Source organism: Rhipicephalus sanguineus, chromosome 4, assembly GCF_013339695.2.
Source record: "Rhipicephalus sanguineus isolate Rsan-2018 chromosome 4, BIME_Rsan_1.4, whole genome shotgun sequence".
Classification (NCBI taxonomy): Eukaryota; Metazoa; Arthropoda; class Arachnida; order Ixodida; family Ixodidae; genus Rhipicephalus; species Rhipicephalus sanguineus.
The window spans coordinates 90,047,854-90,058,544 of NC_051179.1; the positions used below are offsets into that span (position 1 = coordinate 90,047,854).

The window sequence follows — 10,691 nt, forward strand, 5'->3', positions numbered from 1 at the left end:
ATCAGGACATCCTCTTCGTAAACCTCAACGCTTGTCACTCGAGCGGTCTAAGTGACCTCGCTGGAATGCCTCGATAACATTCTCAATGAGGCAAGAAGCAGCGCGGGTTGCCTAGCGGCCACGTGTATGGTGGTGACGCGCTGCGGCGAGGACTCCAGGTAGGCATAATCATTACCCATAGATGCCGGAAATGCGCCTGAAACTGACCTGCTCGCTCACAATCTACCACAGGTCATGCGGTGAGGTCACTGCAACTTTATCTAGGCAACTGTGTTTGCCATTGGCTACCACGTTTGCGCGCGGCTCCATCCTCGTGCGCACGACACCACGAACAGAGGAGCCAATGGGCCCGTTCTTTGCACGCGGCACCACACAACACCGGGTTGTGGCTATAAATGCGTTGTCGACCTAGTAAACGTCATTAAATTCCCAGTATACTAAAAGAGCGAGAGGAGTTTTCGAAGAATATCGAAGTTTTTGGAGCAACATGGACAAGCCAGCATGCAAGTGCGGAGGTGAGTCGCATGCTTCCTGATTCTTTTTTCCCTTCTCGATAAATCTATAAAGCAGATGCATCACGGAAAGTGTTCTGTTTGTGTGTGTGTGTGTGTGTGTTTTTTTGTTTTTGTCGCAGCTGTGATTTGTGGTTTCCGCCGTTTCTACCTTCGTTTTGAAACTTGCTCACGAAGGCCCCTTTCTACAGTTTAGCTTGTCTATCCTTTTGTTAATGCGCATTGTCTCCGGACTTCCGCTTCGTTCGAAGCTTAAACTTTGGCTTCCACGGATTAATCGTAGTCGCACATGAAAGGCCGGAACGGTAGTAACATTAGTCCATATAAGTGCAAGCACTGCCCGATGGTTACTACAGACAACAGTAGGAAGAACGCAGGACACTTACAGACGAAGCACCACTGCTCACAATTGTCACCGAAGTAAAATCTTCATGTAACTCACTTCTGCTAAAAAGCACAAAAATCTTGATCGTTGCGTCACCGAAAAAAAAATGTGGACATACGTCACCATTGCTTCAAGTATCCAGACTGCCAGTTCATCGACACTAAGAAATGGCTAGTACACAATAACATAAATCCAATGAGTGTTACATTTTTTCCCACATTTTCTCATTTGCATCAAACAGCTAGTTTAACCGTTGTCACTCGAATATGCGACAAGCGCACGCTTCAACCATCGCTTCGAAACTGCGGAACAGTCTACGTGCAGGCATCTAGCTGGCGCTTATCTTTGCGCACCTCCGCAGTAGGCGAATTCCATGCCGTATTATCAGTTCAGTTGTCTCATAATACCAGCACAATGGACGTTGATAAGTCAATCGCCTCAAGCGAGCTCGTGATCCTGACGCCTATGTTTTTTTTTTTCGCTTAGCTCTTTGTTCTCAAGTCAACATAGGCGACTTGCTTTGGCAAGAACTGCTGTGTCCACATGCTGCCAGCGTTTCCGTTCCTTCTTAACATCCGGCATATGAGGTAGCCATAGAAGATTGCACTTAGAAGGGAACAAGACTTGGCATTGGAGTCACGTTGCAGTGTCAAGCAGCTACTTGCGTTGGATCTGACGCATTCACTTCGACTGAGCTTCAATTGAGAAACAACCGCCCGCATATATAAATAAATAAATAAATATATATATATATATATATATATATATATATATATATATATATATATATATATATATATATATATATATATATATATATATACGTCCCGAACCCTCGTGAAGGGTCGGGAGATCGGTCTTAGTCAACAGGTCGCTCTTCCCCACCAAAATCGCCTCACGAAAAATCATAGCACACCGGCAGCCTCATTAGGTCAACTGGAGATGTACGCGAACGCCGCCACATCGCGCTCCGAAATTGGGGGATGGTAGGGGAGGCAAGCACCATGCGTTGGCGAGCCTTCCTTAACTTTAAGCACATGTATATTCGAACCACTTCCGCTCTCTAGGTCGTAACATTCTCCTAAACGTGCATCCAGAAATTCTCACCGGATGTCGGGCAAGGCGGCTGGCATTGGTCGCTGTTATGTTTGTTGCAATACACAATCACGGGAGTGCACTTGATAGAGCCGCCATGCGCGTCTTTGCGTGTATGCTCAACATTCAGGGCAGCCATGAACACTCCTAGGCTGTCGTCGGCTGAGTGCTGGGAATAGCCAGTTAAATTGGCGCAATTCTGAGGTGGTACGCGTTGCACAAACTCTGAACCATGTTCTTATATTAACATTCGTACTACGTATGCTGTGACGTGATTATAGTACGAGTACAGGTGCACCAGTACTCGTATTGAAGTGGTGGTACCGCAAGTTCTGTTTTAAAAGTACGCGGCAAAAAATATTTTAGCCACGTAGAAGTACCTTAGTCACTTCACATAGAGTAGACAGATGGGCTGCCGTGATTTTATTTTTTTTTTGTAAATTTCCAGTACGATTGCCTAATGTCAAGAAAAGCTTGCAAATTAAACATTTCAGGTAATTTTAAGAACGCCGCAATTGCTATTCGCTTGAAATGTCGCACGAGCCGAAAAACTGAGAAATGGCGCGCGTTAGCTCTGCGCCCGTGGTGTATGCATATCTCTGAGTCCATGGTACGGAGCTTTTCTGATATCCCCTAAACCAGCAACCACGACAATTGCTAAGGTGCTCATCAAAGACTATAGCGGGAAGAGCTGTGTAAGTTATGTCCCTGTGCGCGGCGTTGTACAGTCGCATCTGTATATAATATAAGGCATCTATATTTACTACTACCAATTTAATTAATGTAACAGTGCGGTTGGTCAATAAATACCAACCGCAGTTCCGATTATAAACGCGCATTCATATCGACATGTCGAATACGCGGAATTTCAGGCATTATTGACGCTCTCGTTTCGGCGATACAAAGTGAGCTTCATATCCGCGTAGCAAGACGGCTAAAACTGACAAAGCTATATTCCTTCCCGCTTAATTACAGCTCTATTCGTTTCACGTAAACAACAATAATGCTGGCTGATGCTTATGTCTCCTGTTTTGCGTTCATGACAAAGGCGAGCAGCTATCCTACAGATAAGAAATGAAACTTCCACCTTTTTCGCTAAAGCACTGTACACATGTAAAGCTCTCCAGCATTTAAAGTTATGTGTGGATTCGCACCCCCGGACGTGATAATGACCAGGCCCAGTAACGGGCCCACATTCACTGTATATCACGAAGTTATAGGGACTATGTAGCCGTTTCGTGGGCCTCTGTGTTATTTCGGCTGAGGAGCACAACCTAATGGACACTCTGTACAAAGCAGAGGGGAGGCGGGGACGTTTCCACGGCGCCTTATCTATCATCTTATCAGTTCTCGCTGTGCAATCGACCTCCAGCCATTTTATATATCTCCAGGCAAACACAATAGAGACAACGACGTGACTCACTGACCTGTGATTACTTTTGGCGGAACGTACCCGCCTCTCATTGTTCGTCTCCGTCCTTCTTTGCTCGCCGCAGATCCCAAATGCGTGTGTACCACGCAGTGCAAGTGTGCCACCGGCGGATGCCCCTGTGACAGGTGCAAGAAGTAGGAGCTCACGCTGCGGGAGGTGTGTATACCCCGGACGATTTCGTAGAGTTTATAGTTTTCAGTGTCGGCTACAGCACCATAAATGAGGCAGCATATATTCAGTAACCATCGGTGCCACGTACACGCCACCATTGTTATGTGCCCTGCCGATGTGTATCCGTAAAGTGCTTCTATTTTCACCGTTTCCAAGTAATACTCTTTAGCACGCCCGTAGCCAGGAACTTTTTTCGGGGGGGGGGGGGGGGGGTCACTTGCTGAAAGCCTTGACTATTTGATAAAAACGCCTATTTTCATGATTTATTTTCGATAAAACACTGTGTCACCAAAATTTCAGGGGGGGGGGGGGGGGCTGGGACCCCCCCCCTGGCTACGGGCCTGCTGTTTAGTGACGAGTGTCAGGGTTTGCTCCGTAATCTATATTCAACCCTGGCCTCGCTTTCGCAACTACGGGTCCAATAAGTATGGCTTATTTAGAAAGGTTATGCAGACAGCATTCCAGACGGGAGCCAATGGCTCCATTATTCAACCCCCCATTGCTTCCAATCGAATGCCCTCCACCTTTGACCCCGTTGTCTTGACTTAATTGCTTGCCTTGACTTAAATACAGGTCTTAATTTAAAGCCGCGTTACCTCCTCTTATAGTCGTACTCGTGCTCTAAGTATGTTAATTATTCAAATTCAATTAAACTACAGATAGGAGTGAACGACGCTTCGCCCGCTGTTCATTTCTGCGCAACTTTGTGGGCCGACAATAATTATGCGGATTACCGCATTAAGGTCAATATAGACACACGCAAAGGAATTTAGCCACACCCAACAGTGTTGCGTGGAACTACAGTGGAATTGCATAGGGTCCCTTCAATGCAACTTTTTTTAATTTTCATGTATGCTGATGCTGGTGTGTAAGTCGCACGCGATACCACAGCGTTTCCGGGTCATTTGCTTTGTTAACACCCGGCATAAGGCTATGCAGGTGGCAGAGCAAGAGCGTATTATTGGAAATTGGAAAGCCTGGCACATTGGTTTAGCGTAGCATAGATTCTGATGATGTGGCCTAAATATTCGAAGCGTTTTTCGGCTACTTTCATTCACTCAGCTTCAACGTATGAACTTAACCGCCTGTTCACTTTTTCTTTTCAGTCTCTGGCGCTTGAGCCATGGACGCTTCCAGTAGGCCTCAAACGTGAAAGGCCACGGCAAAAAAAAAAAAAAATGTCGGAACCATTCTTGTTTTGAGAGCCAATAAAAAAAGTTGAAAAATGAACTGCTCTGATTTCTTGCTTCCAGGGCTTCACGTCAGGTGGGGGGGGGCTGGGGGTCCTGGGGGGCCCGACATCCCCTCTATTATTTAAGGAGGTACTCGGCCCACCCCTCGTCAGGTGAACTGCAGCACTGCAGCACCTATTCAAGAAGCGCTGGAGTTGACTTTTTTTTTTTTTTTGGCAGTACTACCTTGTGTGGGGAAATTCTAACCTCCAATTTTCTGAATAATGATTTATCGCAATTATTCGGTTGATGTGGTGCGAGCAATACAGGAAAACAGCTATTGTTGTACTGCTGCATGCATTTACTCGAGGCAGTGTACACGGCGGGTCACCACAGAGTTCGACTAAGCTTCTTGACGCTGCAAACTCTTTAACGAAGCAGCTAAACGTGAAGCTACCTGCTCGTGAATTAGTGATGTTTCACCTTGGTCCCTTTACATTAACACTAATTTTTAATTCATTTAACTATGCATAGGGCTCAGTGTTTTCGGTTTTATCCGAAAAAATCCGATAAACATTTGCCGGTAAAGTTTTGGACAATTAAGATTTATCCGATAAACTCCGATTTCAATGGCCAATATGACATGGTTGCGTTCTTTATCGAAAGGGCAAGTTCTAAGCGCTCGCTGATACACCTGGTTTGACCGCTTTAATGTTTACCGCGCGTAGCTGTATTAGGCGACGTAGCTGTATTGTGCTCCGACCCAGCTTCCTACATGCAGAAGCTTCACAGGCACTTGCAACTCCCCAACTCCGAATTCAAGGCGCTTCGCTTCAAGGATCTGTGCCACCTACGCAACAATGGTCCGGAGGATGGAATGACGACGAGCTCGTTTAACGTAGTTCACGATTTTGTTTTGCTCTTTGCTGCCCTGTTGAAGTCTTCGCGGGAGCTGCGCCGTAAGTTTGGTCTTGTGTGCTTGGCCATGGGCATGTCCATCAAGTCACTGAAAACCGTATGTCCGTCGAGGTGGTTCTCTTTTTATGAAGCTCTAGAAGATATTTTGGACTACTGGCTAGCCGTTTTGTCTTTCTTGAAAAGCGACGAAGCCAAGGGAACGAAGTGTGAGAAGCTCAAAAGCCTTATTTCATCGCCTGAAGCTTTGCACGACTTGCTCGTTAAGATGAGGTCTCTGAAGACCAATTCGTGTGCCGTGCTCTCAGTCATTAAGGAACTTGAGGCAGAGTATACCATGGTATACACCAAGTTTACCCCATACTGGGGGTTCGTTTGCACGCACTCATCAGTCAGTGGCGTGGTCCAACCGAGGTATTCGCATCAGATGTCACAAGTCTGTTGGACCTCCTTGACGAGAATGACCGCTTAACGACTGTCGCAGACATTCACGGTACTACGCTGCTGTCGCCGAAAAGTGGAGACAGACATCTGAGAGGAACCTGTGCGATAAACTCTAGTACACCAAAGAATCGCTTTGGTACTCTGTTCAAAGCGTGAATCCCAATGTGAAGCATGAGATGCCCTGCGCGTTCCAAACCTACGCGCCTATTTTTCAATTAGTGCTTCTTGAAACTGACGACATGAGCCAGCTCCTGAATGATTTTGCGAACTATCAGTGCTATGAAATATGTAACATTTTTGAACCCCTGTCGTTTTGGAGACTTCACAATGTCCAGTGGTCAGTGCTTCGCGCTGCGCGCTGCGTCCTGGTCGCTGTGCCCTGCGTCCTCTGGCGCTTCCTGTTTCTAGCGCTAACGTTGAAAGGGCATTTTCAAAGCTGAAAGTCGTCAATCGAAAGGAGTGCGCTTCGATCACTGACAGCAACCTCTCAAAGTATGCTTGCGTGTTTTACAATAAGCTTTAAGCTAATGTTGTTATACGCACAAATACAGGTGTTTTGTGTTCAAGTATTTCGCTGTGCATATATTTTTGTGCATTAATTCATACCTTCTGGAAAAAATAAAATGTGCTTCGTGTGCTTTGATGTTTTTGTATTCAGATAGAAATGATCTAAAATATGTAAGTTTTGAGAATAATGCAAAACTCCGAATTTCGGAGAATTGGGGATTTACGAGAAATAAACTGCGATAAACGCCGAATTTCCGCCAAAAATATAAACTCCGATAAGCACCCACCGATTTTTAAGTAATATAAACACCGAAAACACGGAGCCCTAGCTATCCATTACATGCCTGATGTAATGCCAAAGATGCATGCATTTTGCCTACTTTTTTGGGTAAGTAGGCGTGAAAATAAAATGTATCTTTGTCTTGCCTGAGGTTCTCAATGCAGTGAGTAAATGTTATGCGTTGCAGCTAGAGTTATTAAATGCGAAGCATTTCTTAGCGAACCTCAGGCACTTTGGTCGTTTCTATCTACGTATCTATCTATCCATCTATCTATCTAGCCGCCTACGTCTGGGCGCTCTCCTGGTCGTCTCCATAACTTGTAATATACAAAAATTGGCATAGCATGGGATCAGTGTATGACGAACACGATTCACTGGTCATGACATGTATAACGCAAAATACCTGTCGCGTACGTCGTGAAACCCTTTCTCTCAGTCATGTGTGGCACATACCCGTAAACCAGGGTTAATATTATGCGCGTATGTGCCACAGGTGATACAGAGTCTCAACCAACACAGTAACCACGAACATACACATTGACACGTAAGGAAAGTGACGATAATATTAATTGTTGGGATTTCATGTCAAAAAGCCATGATATGATTATGAGAGACGCGGTAGCGAAGGGCTCCGGAAATTTTGACCGTCGGGTATTCTTTAACGTGTACTGAGATCGCCAGTACACGGGCATCTAGCATTTTGCCTCCATCGAAATGCGACCGTCACGGCCGGGATCGAACCCGCGACCTTAGGTTCAGCAGCCGAGCACCGTAACCGCTACACCATCGCGGCGGACGGAAGGAAAACGAGGAAGCTGAAGACAGAACACCCCTGAAAGACGCTCAACTACCATCCACTCGTCCACGTGGTCCGCAACGTGGACCACGTGGACTGAGCATAAACCGGGGTCAGTGCTTCCTTGCAATAAATCTGCTGAGAGAACCAGGCCTTTCATCATTACCGGTGACTTCAACATTGATTTATCAAGACCCAACAACAATTGGTCCTTATACGGCGTGAAAGACTGCTTGGATGTGGACAGGGCATCAAAAGACCTCGCTGCCACGTCCACGACAGGAGGCATCAAAGATCATGTCATCGTAAGAGGCATCCAGGATTTGCACCAGCTGCACTATACCTCGCACTTCACTACACTTAGACTCCTCATAGCGGCGATCACGAACGGATCCTGTTAACAAGTCAGATCCAGTTGCTGGTACTGACTTATCACGGTGATGATGACCTTGTTCAAGAGCTGCCGAGAAACCCTTCTACACATACACACGTGTTCGTGAAACGTGCGTGCATTCTCCGTCATAATGGACAAGTATAAGCATAACAACTGTAACTGTGAGTGTAAGGTACGTGAAGTGCGCCTGCGCGTGCCACTCGGCTGTGTATATATCTAGGGAAACCTTCCTGAATGAAGCTTAGTTGCGAATAACTCCTGTCCTGTGCATCTGTGTTCGTTCTTTGTCCTGTTCGGATTCGCGCTATCCAGTATTGAAGAATATAGGCACTACATATCAGCTTACCGTGTCTGGTGTTTGTAACAGCCATGCTGCTGTTCGTATCGTCACGCAGCTGTAAACTGGTTATATAATACATATGCGACAGTTTAACACATCAATGTGCGTATACCACCTCCACATTTATCTAGCCTCATTCCGTTACGTTTCGCTCAATGTGAAACATTACGCCGCAGTCACCAACCCACGCATGGTTCTCATAACATCTGTTCCCACGGTACGTGGGATCTGCCGAATTTTTTTTCTTTTTTGTTTCAAGCTCATATATATCTAGCCCTTTACATCCCGAGTTATTTTTGAAAAGTTGTTTCCAAAATGTCAATTTTCAATTAGCTTTTTATTGGGTCGGCACACTAAATGTATGCCCTAAATATACTCTGAATAACATATTTCTTTGCATAACGTGTAACATTCATAACCATTTATTGTTCAATTCTAGCGACAGTTGGCTTCACTTCACTGTGATCATCCCAAACCTTTGTGGCCTGTGAGAGTTGTGACGAAACTGACTGTTACACAGAAGAACACTTAAGCTATAGTGTGTGTGCGTGCGCGTATGTATGTATGTATGTATGTATGTATGTATGTATGTATGTATGTATGTATGTATGTATGTATGTATGTATGTATGTATGTATGTATGTATGTATGTATGTATGTATGTATGTATGTATGTATGTATGTATGTATGTATGTGTGTGTGTATGCATGTATGTTGGTTGCCGCCTTTGAGGGCCGCCCTCCAATTAAGGGTGACTTTAAGCCCTGCTTGCTTCTTTTTAAGAGCGTATAACACGAGAAAAGTCATTTACAGTGGTTCACTAGCCACTACTGTAATATCATAAAGCCACTAAATCCCTACCTTTCCATCGCGCCTTTTTTCAGCATTTAGGACAAACGGTTCACGTGCGCTTACCAGGCACTGGCCTTCGAATAAATTTCTATTCCTATCATACTTATCTTCCTTGTGTTTTTGCATCACCTATACCCAATTCGTCGTTCGCAATTTCTTTTCATTTTCAGGTTCATTAAGCTTCCCTTTGCTATTTCTGAAATCAACTGCCTCGGAATAGTTTATGATGACCATTTAGTATCGTAATGACAATGATAAAACCTTAAAAGAAAGTGTAAAAAATTGCAAATATTACGCGATTGCGCAATAGGACCAGATAGCTTTATTAATAACCTTATTGAAACAATTTAGGATAGTGATACTGCAAGTTAACACATCTTTTATTAATGCTATAGGATATAAAGCACATTTTATTGATGCACCTCTGCTACGTGTGACGAATGGGTTAATGCGACATTTATATAGGCGCCGAAGACGCAGCGAACCGACCACATTCAATGTATATATCACAGACCAGTCCCCACAAGCGATTATGATTAAGAACTTCTCATTAATATGAACAACAACGAAGAAATGCCTAATAAAAACCCCATAATATCTATAAAAACGTGGTATTAAAATCTCATATGTTTTTTTTTTGCTTGAATAAAACTCCAAACAGCGTCAAAGACATCCCTGTTGTAATATTCTAGAACCGAATAACCGAAATTGAGTACGGCTTCTAATGTCAACGCTGAATTAGAAAGCGGAATATCAAGAAAGCGTTTTTATTTTTATTAGTAATAAATATCGGCGACAAGAAAAAAAATAATGTTCTATTGTTTCTGTTTGCGCGCAGAATAGACATAAGGGCGACGTCACCAGACCAGCCCTGTGTATCATTATCTCTTCATGGTCGTCTAAATAGGATAACGGTCAAATGTAAAAGGAATACACCGACCAAATACGAAAATAACGTTAACATGAAAGACGTTTCGGCTCCAGTACAGGGGCCTTGTTCACAATGCTGAACCATGAGCATTCCCGACCATAGGAGTCTTCGTCAAACTGTTGATTTCAGTAAATAGGGTAATGCAACATGCCAAAAACACAATATGCCCCATGGTTGGCATGCCACGTACACAAGTAATGTAATCGATACTTGTTCTGCTATGCAGCGCCTCGACCTCAAACATCGTGATGTAACTCTTCATGGAAACGTCGTGATGTAACCACTTACAAATTATAACAACCCTGCTGCACAATGAGCCTCTCAGTGCAATCCACGATATGACTGCACTGCACGTGATGCGTCCAATGGCTGTTCGTAATAGGAATTAAAGCTAGTACGTGTTGCAAAAGATGTCGAAACCCCAATATATACTTCTGACGCCCTCGCTAACACTTCTCGGAGCA

The 10,691-nt window shown here is 44.5% G+C and overlaps 1 long non-coding RNA gene across 1 annotated transcript; it reads left to right on the plus strand.

Annotated features, from left to right (window-relative positions):
• The first annotated feature begins 333 nt into the window (after nucleotides 1-333).
• LOC119390405 (uncharacterized) lies at nucleotides 334-4,821 on the plus strand. The gene is made up of 3 exons (XR_005183308.2): nucleotides 334-515; nucleotides 3,489-3,580; nucleotides 4,702-4,821. It is a non-coding gene; the product is annotated as an uncharacterized LOC119390405 (long non-coding RNA).
• Nucleotides 4,822-10,691: the final 5,870 nt, after the last annotated feature.